The 14189-nt window shown below is 38.0% G+C and overlaps 1 long non-coding RNA gene across 2 annotated transcripts; it reads right to left on the bottom strand.

The window, feature by feature from the left end:
* Positions 1-5599: 5599 nt before the first annotated feature.
* LOC140508327 (uncharacterized) lies at positions 5600-11135 on the bottom strand. Of its 2 annotated transcripts, none has more exons than XR_011968385.1 (3): positions 7035-11135; positions 6434-6515; positions 5600-6001 (listed from the first exon to the last, which is right to left on the bottom strand). It is a non-coding gene; the product is annotated as an uncharacterized lncRNA (long non-coding RNA). The 2 variants fall into 2 exon arrangements; XR_011968386.1 differs by having other exon boundaries at positions 6434-6510.
* Positions 11136-14189: the final 3054 nt, after the last annotated feature.

Raw genomic sequence — 14189 nt, 5'->3', positions numbered from 1 at the left:
CTAAAAAGAGTGGGAGGGGATTCTGGCAAGGTGACAGAATAGGACAGGAAATATTTTTCTCTCCAAGAGTCTCCTTAAACAAAGAAAAAGTTTTGTTATATATATGGTCAATTATGCTGATAGTTTTCCTAATCCTAAACTAACCCAGAATTCGTGGTATAAATCCCACCTCATCATAGTATGTATCCTGGGGTGAGTTCCCCAACTGACTGGGTCCCCATTCATGCAGCTTGGACTACTCACAAGTTGTATTTGTCCCTTTTCCATGAAGAGGACCGTGACATCAGGGAGATAATGACATGACTTGCAGTTAAGTTTGATTTGAATGAAAGAGGGCTGTGCCAAGTCATCAGCCTTACTTTCTCCTGCAAAAACATGGGTGCAGTGACAAGATGAGGGAGAAAGGTGTAAGAAGACTGGAAAGGCAGGAGAGGGCTAAATTATGCAAGGTTTGGATGGGAAACAGAGCATTTTGTATTTGCTCCTGGAAGTAACAGGGAGCCACTGGAGTTTGATGAGTGGGGAAGGAGGGTGACTTGGACAGACCCCCACTTTAGCAAAATGACTTTGGGGCTGGACTTGAAGGACACCAGCATAATTAAATGAGGCAGAGAATTACAGTCATCCTGGAGAGCTAGAGAACATATCCCGAACATAGAGATAGAGTGTCTTCTTCCTAGTATATAAAGGAGGCCAGTGTCATTAGATCAGAGAAAGTGGCAGGAAATAAGGTGGAAGAAGTCTGCGGAAGTAAGTGATGTCTAGTCATGATGGACTTTTAAAGAAAAATAAAAAGATACACAGAGGCAGTAGGTGTTGCAGTGAATACAGCACTGGCTCTGGAGTCAGGAGGACTTGAGTTCAAATCTTGGCCTCAGACACTTGAAATTTACTAGCTGTGTGACCTTGGGTAAGTTACTTAATTCCAACTGCCTTGCCTTCACCCCTTCAAAAAAATTGTTAAAAAAAAAAAAAAGAGACAGATGACAGTGTTTGCATAGTCAGTCATCAATAAGCATTTGTAAATGACCTGCTCTATGCCATGTACTGTGCCAAGGACTTGGGATTAAAATAGAAAAGAAGAAAGACTGGTCTGTTCCCATGGAGTTTACACATTCAAGGGGAAGCCAACATATCAGTGGAAGAGAGTTCAGAGAAAAACTCTGGACCCTGGGACATGGTGGCAAAGTCAGTGAGAGTTCCAAAGTAGGACCACCAAGTGCAAACTTGGAGATGTGGCAGCTGGCCCTCATTGTGTTGTGGGTGGGAGACATGAGTTCACTCCATGATGGGGAAGAGAAGAGAATGGGGAAGGATGGGGAAAGTAAGAGATGTGGGAATGTTTCTCTTAACAACAAGTTAGAAATTCAATAGATGACTTATCAGTGAATAAAAGCATGGCCTTCCTAAAGTGACTGTTCATACTATGAATAAATGTAATGCAATGTAGGATCATGACTCACAACACTAAGTGAAAAAGGCAAATTTTGTAAATTCTAGTAAATCAAAAAAAAAATCAGGAAAAGTCTAATAAATTATTTAAATTCTCAAAGTTCAATAAAGAAATAAGGGAAAAAAATAAAATGTAGATTACAGAGTATAAATAAGATTTTTAATAAAAGCAAAATGATTAAAAAGTGAAAAGAGGTTTTTATCTACCCGAAAGAGAATTGCATGCCATACCAATTAAACTATAAGATAACCATTTTCTACAGCTGGAAAAAATAATATCAAAGTTCATCTGGAAGAAGATAGGGTCCAGAATATCAAGGGGACTGATGAAAAAGAATGCTAGGGAAGGTGGCCTACTGCTACTAGATCTCAAATTGTATTATAAAGCAGCAATTAGGAAAACCACTGGGTACGGGCTAAGAAACAGAAGGGTAGACAAGTGGAATAGGCTAGGTACTCAAGACACAGTAGGCAATGAATATAACAACCTACTGTTTGATAAACCCAAGGACCCCAGCTTCGGGGCAAGAACTCACTGTTCAACAAAACTTGCAGGGAAATCTGCATAACAGTGTGGCAGAAACTACGCATAGAGGAATGCCTGACACCATACACTAGAATAAAGTCCAAATGGGTACATGATCTAGATATAAAGATTGATATCATGGACAAACTGGAGGAGCAAGGGATAGTATTTATCAGATTTATGGAGAAGGGAAGAATTTTTGACTAAAGAAGAGATAGAAATCATTATGAAGTGCAAGATGGATAATTTTGATTACATTAAACTGAAAAGTTTCTGCACAACCATACCAAGATTCAAAGGGATGCAGAAAACTGAGAAGGAATTTTTACAACTAGTGTCTGTGATTAAGGCCTCATTTCTAGAATATATAAAAAAACTCAGTTAAACGTACAAAAATACAAATCATTCCCCAATTGATAAATGGCCAAAGGATATGAACAGGCAGTTTTCAGAGGAAGAAATTAAAGACATCTATATGCATATGAAAAAATGCTGTAAATCACTGTTGATTAGAGAGATGCAAATCAAAACAACTCTGAGGTACCATATCACACCTATCTGATTGGCTAACATGATAGAACAGCAAGGTGACAAATGTTGGAGAGCATGTGGGAGAGTTGGAACACTAATACATTGTTGGTGGAACTGTGAGCTGATCCAACCATTCTGGAGAGCAATTTGGAACTATGCCCAAAGAGCTATAAAAATATGCATACCCATTGACCCAGCATTATTGCTTCTAGGACTGTATCCCCAAGAGATCATAAAAATGGGAAAGGGTTCCAGATGTACAAAAATTTACAGCAGCACTCTTTGTGGTGGCCAAAAACTGGAAATCAAGGGGATGCCCATCAGTTGGGGAATGGCTGAATAAATTATTGTATATGAATGTCATGGAATACTATTGTGCTATAAGAAATGATGAACAGGAAGACTTCAGAGAGGCCTGGAATGACTTATATGATCTGATGCTGAGTGAAAGGAGCAGAACCAGGAGAAATTTGTGCACAGCAACAACCACAGTGTGCAAGAGTTTTTTTCTGGTAGACTTGGAACTTCATTGCAATGCAACGACTTAAAAAAATTCCCAATGGTCTTTTAAGGCAAAATGCCTTCCAAATGCAGAGAAAGAACTATGGAATTCAATTGCAGAATGTAGCAGATCATTTTTTTGTATGTGTTATATGATTTCTCCCATTCATTTTAATTCTTCTATACAGCATGACTATAGTGAAAATGCATTTAATAGGAATGTATGTGTAGAACCTATATAAAATTGTATGCTGTCTCAGGGAGGGAGAGGGGAAGAAGACAGGAGAGAGGGGAAGAAGACAGGAGGGAGGGGAAAAAATCTAAGTTATATGGTAGTGATTGTAGAACACTGAAAATAAAAATTAATTTTTTAAAAAGAGAATTGTCCTGAAATAATTAGAAAAACTTTAAAAGTGACTCCTTCTGCTGCTGAAAATGGAAGAAAATGAGATTGAAGAGCATTGAATGCCAATTGCATTGGCTGAACATGTGTCCTACATGTTGCAGGTTGGATAAATAGATGAGCCCTCCCAACTATCAAAGGCTTTTCATATATTACCACTCTCTTCTATGATATCCACCAGTCTGCTTCTAGACTCCTGATGGTCAATGTTCTCAAGATTTAGTGGTTTGTTGAAATAATTATTTTTCACTAGTAGTGTCAGTGTGTCTTAAGCATTAGCTCAATCTCCAACCCCAACTCATAAAATATTATGTTTTTACTGAGTCAAGGCACCCTCCTTCCCCACATACTTGTTTTTGTTTCTCAATAATTAAATAATACAAGGAATGAATACACACCTTGAACAATTGCAAGCAATCATAAAGTAACAGCAGCAGATGCTTTTGACCAGGACACATCATAGACAGTGTCATCTGAACCCCTCATTATAAGAACAGAGAACTCTTCTTCACTTGTCTGGACACAGTCTCATTCCACTCACTTGAGGTCAGCTTGTGAGCAATCTCTCTTTAGAATCCTTTTCATATTTTCATCTAGGTAAGGATTTATTTCAGATTTATAGGAAATTTACTAGATCATTCCTTTTTCTTTGTTCTTTCCTCAGTATCAAAGCTCTTCTCTTCCTCCCCTCAAGAATACACAGTACTTACCTGCTCAGAAAGTCTTCATTGAATTTTCTTAATATGTCACTAAAGACATTGTATGGAGGAATTTCAGATGACCTGATCTCTTCCTCCACCACAGATTCTTTTTTGGAATTAATTAATTCATGTTTTAGTTTTCAACATTCACTTCATAAGCTTTTCAGTTTTAAATTCTCTGCTTTCCTCCTCTTCCCCTCCCCAAAATAGGGCACAATCTTATATAGGCTCTACGTATACATTCATATTAAATATATTTTCAGATTAGTTGTACTAAAGGAAGTATTGGAACAAATGAGAACTACCACCAGAAAGAAGAAATAAAACAAAAAAAAACAAGAAAAAAAGAGAGTAAACAGTATGCTTTAATTTGCAGTCAGACTCCATAGTTCTTTCTCTGGATGTTGATAGTCTTTACTATCATGAGTCTTTTGGAATTATCTTTGTTTCTTTCATTTGTGATTAGAGCTGTCTATCAAAGTTGGCCATCACACAAGGTTGCTGTTACTGTGCACAATATTCTCTTGGTCTTGTCAAATTCACTCGACATCAGATTATATAAGTCCAGGTTTTTCTGAAGTCTATGTGCTCATCATTTCTTACAGCACTTCTTTTTCTTTTAAAGGTGATCTCTCTTTTTTAAATTTTTTTAAAATTAATTTATTTAACTTTTAACATTCATTTTCACAAAATTTTGGGTTCCAAATTTTCTCCCCATTTGTCCCCTACCCCTACCCCAAAACACCGAGCATTCTAATTGCCCCTATCATCAATCTGCCCTCTCTTCTTTCATCCCTTCCTTACCTTGTCCCCATCTTCTCTTTTGTCCTGTAGGGCCAGATAACTTTCTATACCCCATTACCTGTATTTCTTATTTCCTAGTAGCAAGAACAGTACTCGACAGTTGTTCCCAAAACTTTGAGTTCCAACTTCTCTTCATCCCTCCCTCCCCACCCATTCCCTTTGAAAGGCAAGCAATTCAATATAGGCCATATCTGTGTAGTTTTGCAAATGACTTCCATAATAGTCATGTTGTGTAAGACTAACTACATTTCCCTCCATCCTATCCTGCCCCCCATTGCTTCTATTCTCTCTTTTGATCCTATCCCTCCCCAAGAGTGTTGGCTTCAAATTGCTCCCTCCTCCCATTGCCTTCCCTTCCATCCTCCCCCCCACCCTGCTTATCCCCTTCTCCCCCACTTTCCTGTATTGTAAAATAGGTTTTCATACCAAAATGAGTATGCTTTTTATTCCTTCCTTTAGTGGAATGTGATGAGAGTAAACTTCATGTTTTTCTCTCACCTCCCTTCTTTTTCCCTCCACTAAAAAAGTCTTTTGCTTGCCTCTTTTATGAGAGATAATTTGCCCCATTCCATTTCTCCCTTTCTCCTCCCAATATATTTCTCTCTTACCCCTTAATTTCATTTTTTTAAGATATGATCTCATCCAATTCAATTCACTCTGTTCTCTCTCTCTCTCTCTCTCTCTCTCTCTCTCTCTCTCTCTCTCTCTCTCTCTCTGTGTGTGTGTGTGTGTGTGTGTGTGTGTGTGTGTGTGTAATCCCACCCAGTACCCAGATACTGAAAAGTTTGAAGAGTTACAAATATTGTCTTTCCATGTAGGAATGTAAACAGTTCAACTTTAGTAAGTCCCTTATGACTTCTCTTTGCTGTTTACCTTTTCATGCTTCTCTTCATTCTTGTGTTTGAAAGTCAATTTTTCCTCCACCTCTCTTACTTGATTTTCAAAATCCTTTTTGGGCTCTTCCATGACCTGAGACCATTGCATATTTATTTTGGAAGTTTTGGATGCAGAAGCCTTGATTTTTATGTCTTCCTCTGATGATGTGCATTGTACTTCCTCATCCAAAAGTATGGAAGAAAATACCTGTTCACCAAGAAAGTAACCTTCTGTAGTTTTAATTTTTTTCCCTTTTGGGCAATTTCCCAGCCAGTTACTTGACTTTTGAGTCCTTTGTCAAGTGGAGGGTATACTCTAGGGACCTGTAAGTTCTCAGTTCCTCCAAGGTGGCACAATCAAGAGAGAGTTATTTACTCCTCTCCTGGCTGGCACTCTGGTCTAAGAGCAACCACAAGCTTTTCTGTCCAGGATTTGTAAGTAGAATTCCCTCTCCAGAACTTCCACTTGTTCCACCATGCCAGCCAGTGCTCCTGCTCACCCCAGGACCACCATTCGGAACTGAGACCAAGATCAACAGCTAGATACCCCCAGGATCTTTAGCCTGAGTGCTGCAAAAAGGTTGGGCTCAGAGCAGACTGTGTTTGGTTCTTACCCAGGTGAAAGAGTTTTCTCACTGACCTTTGAAGCTGTCTTTGGAAATTGTGGGGTTGAGGAATCTGGGAATCACAGCTGCTACTGGTGGCATGCTCTGGTCCCTGTTCTCATGGGATAAAGAGGAAAAAATAGAATATCTAAATCATCTTTTTTTAAAAAAGAAGAAAATAAGCTGGCCATAAATGTGCTTGCTAAGAATAAAGACATGGGACCAGATGGTCTTGCAAGGGAATTCTACTAAAAATGCAAAGATCAGCTAATTCCAGTATTAAGTTAATATTTCAGAAAACAGGCAAAAAGGGGGGAACTACCAAACTCCCTTTACGAAACAAATATATTAATATTCAAATCAGGAAGAATATAAAAGAGGACATTACAGAACAATTTCATTAATGTCTATGGATGACAAAATCCTAAAAAAAAAAAAAAAAGACTAGGTAGGAGATGACAACAAAATATTGCAAAGATTGTATATTGTGACCAACTGGGATTTACACCAGGACTGTAGAATTGGATTAACCTGAGGAAAATGATATACTTAATCTGTCATGTGAATAACAACAATAACAAACCCTTGAAAGCATAGGGGAAAGGAATTTTTCCTTAAATTGATAAAAGCACTTACCTAAAGCTGTTAGCAAGAGTTACTTATAGTGGAGAGAAGTTAGCTAGCAATCTTCCTATTAACATGTAATGTTCAACAAGGATGGCCATTGTCACCAATATTATTCAATATTGTATTAAAAATCCTAGAATAGTTAGACAAGAAAAAATGGAAGGAATCAGACTAGGGAAGGAGGTAATAAAAATATCTCTTCTTGTGGATGACATGATGATATCCATGGAAAATCTCAAAGACTCAACTAAAAAGTTAGTTGAAATAATTAATTATTTTACAAAAATAGCAGAATATAATGTAAACTCACATAAATATCACCAACAAGACCCTCCAAGAAAAGATAGTAAGAGATAACCTATTAAATATAAGTCTGGATCAGGGGTAGGGAATCTGTGTTCTTGAGGCTACATGTGGCCCTATATCTAGATCCAAAATTACAGCCCTTTCATTGAATCCAAACATCACAGAACAAATCCCTTAATAAAGGAAATTGTAGGGGGGGCAGTCAAGATGGAAGAGTAGAAAGATGCATACACTCTAGTGCTTCCCCCACAGCCCACAAAATACCTGTAAAAAATGACTCTCAACAAATTCTAGAGGAGCAGAAGCCACAGAACAACAGAGCAAAAGAGGTTTCCAGCCAAAGGTAACTTGGAAGGCTGACAGGAAAGGTCTATCTCACAGGATTTTGAGCAGAGCAGAGACCAGCCCTGGCCACACCACACTGGGAGGAACAGGACCTGAACAGACCTCCAGGGCAGAATTCCCAGTAGGGATGGTCCCAGATACCTCAACCCACAACTGACAAAGAAAGCTCCAAAGGTCAGTGTGGGAGGGCTTTCCCAGCAGGGTGAGAGTGGAACAGGGTTCCTGATGGCACCAAGAGCAGCAGCAGACTGCAGGCAGATATGGGGTGGGGACGCAACCTAGGTCCATTGCCCAGGCAGCTCAACTAAGCCTCTGGCAGTAGGGAGCAGCTGATCTAAACCTCAGCCCTCAGTGACGGCCCCACCCCCACCCAAAGCCCTAGGGGAATCAAGCAGCCCAGTCCAATTTCAGCCTTGAACACAATACTGGGGACACAAGGGGCAATAGGATCACCTTCTTGACAAAGGAATCAGAAGTCAAGTAACTGGCTGGGACAATGCCCAAAAAAGGAAAAAAAATAAAACCATAGAAGATTACTTTCTTGGTGAACAGGTGTCTCTTCCCATCTTTTCAGATGAGGAAGAACAAGGCATACTGTCACAGGAAGTCAAGACCCCTGCCTCCAAGGCCTCCAAAGTGAACTTAAATTTTGTTCAGGTAATAAAAGAGCTCAAAAAGCAAGTTAACAGTCTGCTAAAGGAGAAACAAAAAAATACTGAGGAAAATAACACCTTTAAAAAGAGGCTAACTCAATGGGGAAAAGAGGTCCAAAAAGCCAATGAGGAGAAGGAGGCTTTGAAAAGCAGAATTAGCAAAATGGAGGAGAAGGCTCAAAAGCTCACTGAACAAAATAGTTCTTTAAAAGAGAGAATTGAGTTCAGGGAAGCTAATGACTGAGATAAACCAAGCAGTTAAAAAACAAAACCAAAAGTTTGAAAAAATGGAAGATAACGTGAAACATCTCATTGGAAAAACAACTGACCTGGAATATAGATCCAGGAGAGACAATTTAAAAATTATGGGACTACCTGAAAGCCATAATCAAAAAAAAGAGCCTAGACGTTATCTTCCATGAAATTATCAAGGAAAACTCTCCTGATATTCTAGAATTGGAGGGTAAAATAAATATTGAAAGAATCCACAGATCACCTCCTGGAAGAGACCCGAAGTGACAAACTCCTAGGAATATTGTGGCCAAATTTCAGAGTTCCCAGGTCAAGGAGAAAATACTGCAAGTAGCTAAAAAGAAACAATTTGAGTATTGTGTACAATCAGGATAACACAAGATCTGGCAACTTCAACATTAAGGGATCAAAGGGCTTGGAATAGGATATTCCAGAAGTGAAAGGAACTGGGATTAAAACCAAGAATCACCTACCCAGCAAAACTAAGTATAATACTTGAAGGGAATAAATGGTCATTCAATGATATAGAGGACTTTCAAGCATCATGATGAAAAGACCAGAACTGAAGAAAAAATTTGACTTTCAAAAACAAGAATCAAGAGAAGCATGAAATGGTAAGCAGGAAAGAGAAATCATAAAAGACTTTCTAAAGCTGAACTGTTTACATTCCTACATGGAAAGAAAATATTTGTAAGTCTTAAGACTTTTCTCAGTATTTGGGTAGGAGGAATGATTGTACATACACACACACACACACACACACACACACATACACACACATACACAAAGACAAAGAGTACAGGTTGTGTTTAATCAGAACAGATGATATCCACAAAAAAAAAAAACCAAAAATAAAATAAAAATTAAGGGGTGAGAGAGGAAAATACAGGGAGGAGAAAGGGAGAAATGGATTAGGGCAGGCTATAACTCATAAAAGAGGTAAGAAAAATCTTGTTCAATGGAGGAGAAAAGGAAAAAGAGGAGAGGGGAAAAGTGAAGCCATTTTCTTCACATATGGCCTAAGGAGGGAATAACATGCTCACTCCATTTGGTATGAAAATCTATCTTACACTACAGAAAAGTAGGGGAGGAGGGGACAAGTGGGGTGAGGGGAATAATAGAAGGGAGGGCAAATGGGAGAAGGCAGTAACTAGAAATAAACACTTTTAGGAAGGGACAAAGTCAACTGAGGGAATAAAAAACAAGGGGGGATAGTAGGATAGAGGGCAATACAGTTACTATTCCACATGATTATTATGGAAGTCTTTGGCAAAACAGCACATATTTAGTCTGTACTAAATTGCTTGCCTTCTCAGTGGAGATGGGGAGGGAGGGAGGGAGAGAAGTTGGAATTCAAAGTATTAGAAATGAATGTTGAGAATTATTATTGCATATAACCAGGAAATAAGAAACACAGGTAATGCGGTATAGAAATTTATCTATTTATAGAAAAATATCTAAAATAAAAAAGAAATTTATCTTTTACAGAAAAGAGAGAGGATGGAGATAAGGGAAGGATGGGGTGTGATAGAAGGGAGGGTACATTGAAGGAAGGGGTAATCAGAATGCAAAGTATTAGAGGGTGGGGGGAGGGGAGAGATGGGGGAAAAAGTAGGACATGTCACAAAGTGATATAAAAGCAATTAGTATTAAAACAATTGACTGAATTAATTACTGAGACTAAATCAGAGACATCTTTAGTTTTGGGGAAAGAATTTTAGTCTAAGTTTCCTAGAGGCAGGTAACCTTTGGGAAAATTTAACATTGATGGAAAAGTTAAGGTTTTAATGGTAAATTTTATTTTATCATTGTTATTTAATCAGGAAATAGAACATGTATAGAAAGGTAGGTAAGCCACTTGAGACTTGCGTCCTCATAAGATGTTCCTTAGCCAATGTGAAATTATAGTCATATCTGAAACCTGGTTATTGGAACTTGCTATTTTAAGATGTTGTGAGACTATTAAGTGACTGTTCTTCTGAGTCTAACTCCAGGCATGGATAGCAAAAAAGGCAGTCTGAGCCTCCAATCCATGATGCCTGTAAGCCTGTGAGATGCTGGTATGAATTGCAAAAGGTGATCTCATGGGAAGGGTGGGAGAGCAGCTGTTCAGCCTGGGATGAGGTAGCATTCTCCTGACTCAATTTCCCCACTGACACCTGGCAGACTTTCAGCCTAACTGAAAGCAAATTGACACTCTCCTCCTGCCTGGAATTGACATGAAGTTGGGGAGATATTGTTTCCCTGCAATGTCCCTACAATTTCCTATATTGAAAAGGTTTGTAAGGTTAATACCAGATCCATTAAATTATAGATTGTTGGTAGGGGAACATCCAAGGTTAAGTCTAAAATTAAGCTATTAGGCTTAGGACTTTAGACCAACAACAATAAGTTACGGTCAGTTAAGTCTTAGTAATAGTGTGGAGACAATTAGGTCAAGGGTTTGTGAAGTTAGCATACAGAGTTATTATGCGTGTCTCGGTTAATGTTAAAAAAAAATTCGTTTGTGGTCTATATTGTAAATGTTTTAAAAGTTGGAATTGTTTTATGTGATAAGAACTGTGTTAAAATGAAAAATAAAAAGAATTTAATAAAAGAATCTAAAAGATAAATATAAAGGAATTTGTAACATATAACTTGGATTTAGTCAAAAAGCAGAACTCAAGGAGGTCAAATGTGAACTGGAGGGCAGAGGTTCCCTACCCATACTCTAGACAGTATAAAATTCCTGGGAGCACATCTACCAGAATAAACCCAGGAAGTATATGAACACAAATAGAAAAAAAACCATTTTATACAAATCAAAATATACTTAAATAATGGGAGAGATATGAATTGTTCATAGATATGTTCAATGTCCTCTCAATTAAACTACCAAAACCTTATTTTACTAAGTTAGAAAAAATTATAAAGAAATTCATTTGGAAGAATAAAAGACCAAGAATATGAAAGGAACTAATGAAAAATAATGGAAAGTAAAGAAGTTTAACAGAACCTCATCTTAAACTGTAGTATAAGGCAGTAATTATCAAAACTCTGTGGTAGAAAGAGTAAAACAGAAATAGTAAAGAAAGAGTAAAATAGAGAATTTGAATGGAATAGATGTACAACATACAGCAGCAGTTTGTGCATAAACAAGAGATAGTATGAGACGTCTAAAATGAATAACTTCCTATGGTTTTACATTACAAAAGTTTTGTAGAAATAAAGCCAATGTAGCCATGATCACAAGGAAACAGAAAATTGGGGGTGGGACATTTGTAGACAGTTTCTCAGATAAAGGTCTCATATCTCATATATATAAAGAATATGAGTCAAATCTAAAAGAATATGAGTCATTTCCCAACTTTCAATGCTCAAAGGCTGGGAACAGGCATTTAGTGCTGAATAAATCTAAACTATACACAGTCATATGAGAAAGTAATCAAAATTATTATTACAGAAATGCTAACTAAAACAACCTTGAGATATCATCTTATACCTATCAGGGGATAGGGACAACTGTTGGATGGAATATCGAAAAATTAGGACACTGATTCACGGCTGGTGGAACTGTGATTTGATCCATCAGTTCTACAGGCCAAAGAATGCCCCCAAAATTAAACTGTGACTACCCCCTTGATCCAGTAACGAGATCTGGTGTCTACTTTGCAAGATGATTAAGGAAAATAGAAAAAAATAGATGTGTTTCAAAATACTTATAGTATTGATCTTTGTGGTAGCAAGAATTGTAAAATGTGGGGTTGTCCATCAATTGGAGCATGACTTAAGAAGGATGGAGTAAAACCCGAGATAAATGGTCAGTAACTTCAGCAGTGTTTAAAAATGATCTCTTGAGAATGCTATCGAGGTGTTCAGTCCAATTCTCCACATCATGTCCTCATCACTAATCAATGTGGCTCCATCAGCCCTGAGAAGGTGAGGTGTACCACAGTTGGATAGGTGACTGGCCTATAAATAGCCTTCAGTGGGCTTGGCCATCTTCAGTTATCCTGATCTGTATCTGGCCACTGGACCCAGATGGCTCTAGAGGATAAAGTGAGCTTGGTGACCTTGCACAATTCTCCTTCACTTCAATGCTATTCAAATTCAACGCATGGTGTCATCTTCCAGATGTCATAGTCTCCTTTGAGAAAAAAGGACAATTCACTGAGCCTTCAGGGCATAATAAAAGTGGTTTTCAGCATAAAACTGAATTCCATCTTCCTCCATACTGAGTCAAGAATCCTGAACCTCTCTAAGCTTTGCTTGCATTTAACTTTTGCTTGAGTTCAATACAGTCTTTTAGAGGTGGATGAAGTAACCTATTGGTAGGTCTGTCAATTTCTCATTTTTATTCAATACCTTTTAAATTTCCCTAAATCAATTTCATCAAAATCAATTCAGATTTTTATTAGTGTTCTGACACAAATGTGTCAATGTGGAACTATACAATAAATCCCTGAAAGCTGACCGTTCCTTTCCTGCCAGAATGTTGAAAACGATGATGAGCTCACAAAGTGTTCTCCCATGGAGAGTCACTCTTAGCTGTTGACGTTAAGTCTTCTGGTAGTGACCTTACCTTGGGGATGCTGCTTTTGTTGAAGGTGAGTGTATAGGCTCTGATGGGTCCAACACTCTTGTGATGTACATCTCCTTTGTCACTCTCACATCCTGTCTGTCCTTCTTACAGTGACATAGTCTATGTAATGTTACTGTTTGTCCCAAGACTACATCCATGATGTTTTGTTGAATTTGAGCTGCAGAAGTCTTCAGTAACCATTTATTTATGTGTGTATATATTTTTCCATATACATGTTTGAGTGTTCATTTTCTTCAGATGTAGAGACCAAGTTTGAAGTAAATGAAATACTGGGAATTCTTTTGGAAGAGTGTGACCTGCAAAGATTCATGAGTGATGGTCCCTGGGACTTCAATTGGAGAGAAATTCATGACTTTATTCTCAAAGTAGATAAAAATCCAAAAATTGACTGTGAATTTGATGAAGCTGGAAAGAGATTCAGAGAGTCTTCAATCCTAAATAAATGTAAGAAAATGACTGTCTTCCAGACAGTGAAAATAGGAAATGTTTTATTAAAGAGGTAAAGCTTTTTCAGTCCCCTGGGAAGCTTCCTGAAAGGCAAATGTATCTAGGTGATCAGTGGGAAAGATCCTTGAACTGGAGTTCAGTCCTCCTAAGACATTAGAAAAGTGATACTGGAGAAATGTTTCCTATAAGTAAATGCGAAGGCCCTTACTCATCAGCAAATTCTCATTCAAAAGGAACCTGATGAATGCAATGAATGAGAAACATTCTCAACCCTTCACTCATCTCTCCTTTGTCAGCTTGTGTTTCACCCTGGAATGAAAAGATATTCATGTGTTCCTTGTGGGAAAGACTTTGGTTGGAACTGAGATGTGGATAGATTTCAGAAGACTGATACTAGTGGGAAGTTCTTTTGAATATAAAGAAATTGGGCAGGCTGTCTGCAACAGATGTCTCCTTATTGATATTCAGAGAATCCATACTGGAGAGAATCATAATGCATGTAATCAGTGTGGAAAGAGATTCACAAGGAGTTCCAATCTTAATAAATATCAGAGAACTCACACTGGACAGTTACCTTAT

This window comes from Notamacropus eugenii, chromosome 5 (assembly GCF_028372415.1).
Source record: "Notamacropus eugenii isolate mMacEug1 chromosome 5, mMacEug1.pri_v2, whole genome shotgun sequence".
Taxonomy (NCBI): Eukaryota; Metazoa; Chordata; class Mammalia; order Diprotodontia; family Macropodidae; genus Notamacropus; species Notamacropus eugenii.
This window is presented reverse-complemented; position numbering and strand designations above follow the sequence as displayed.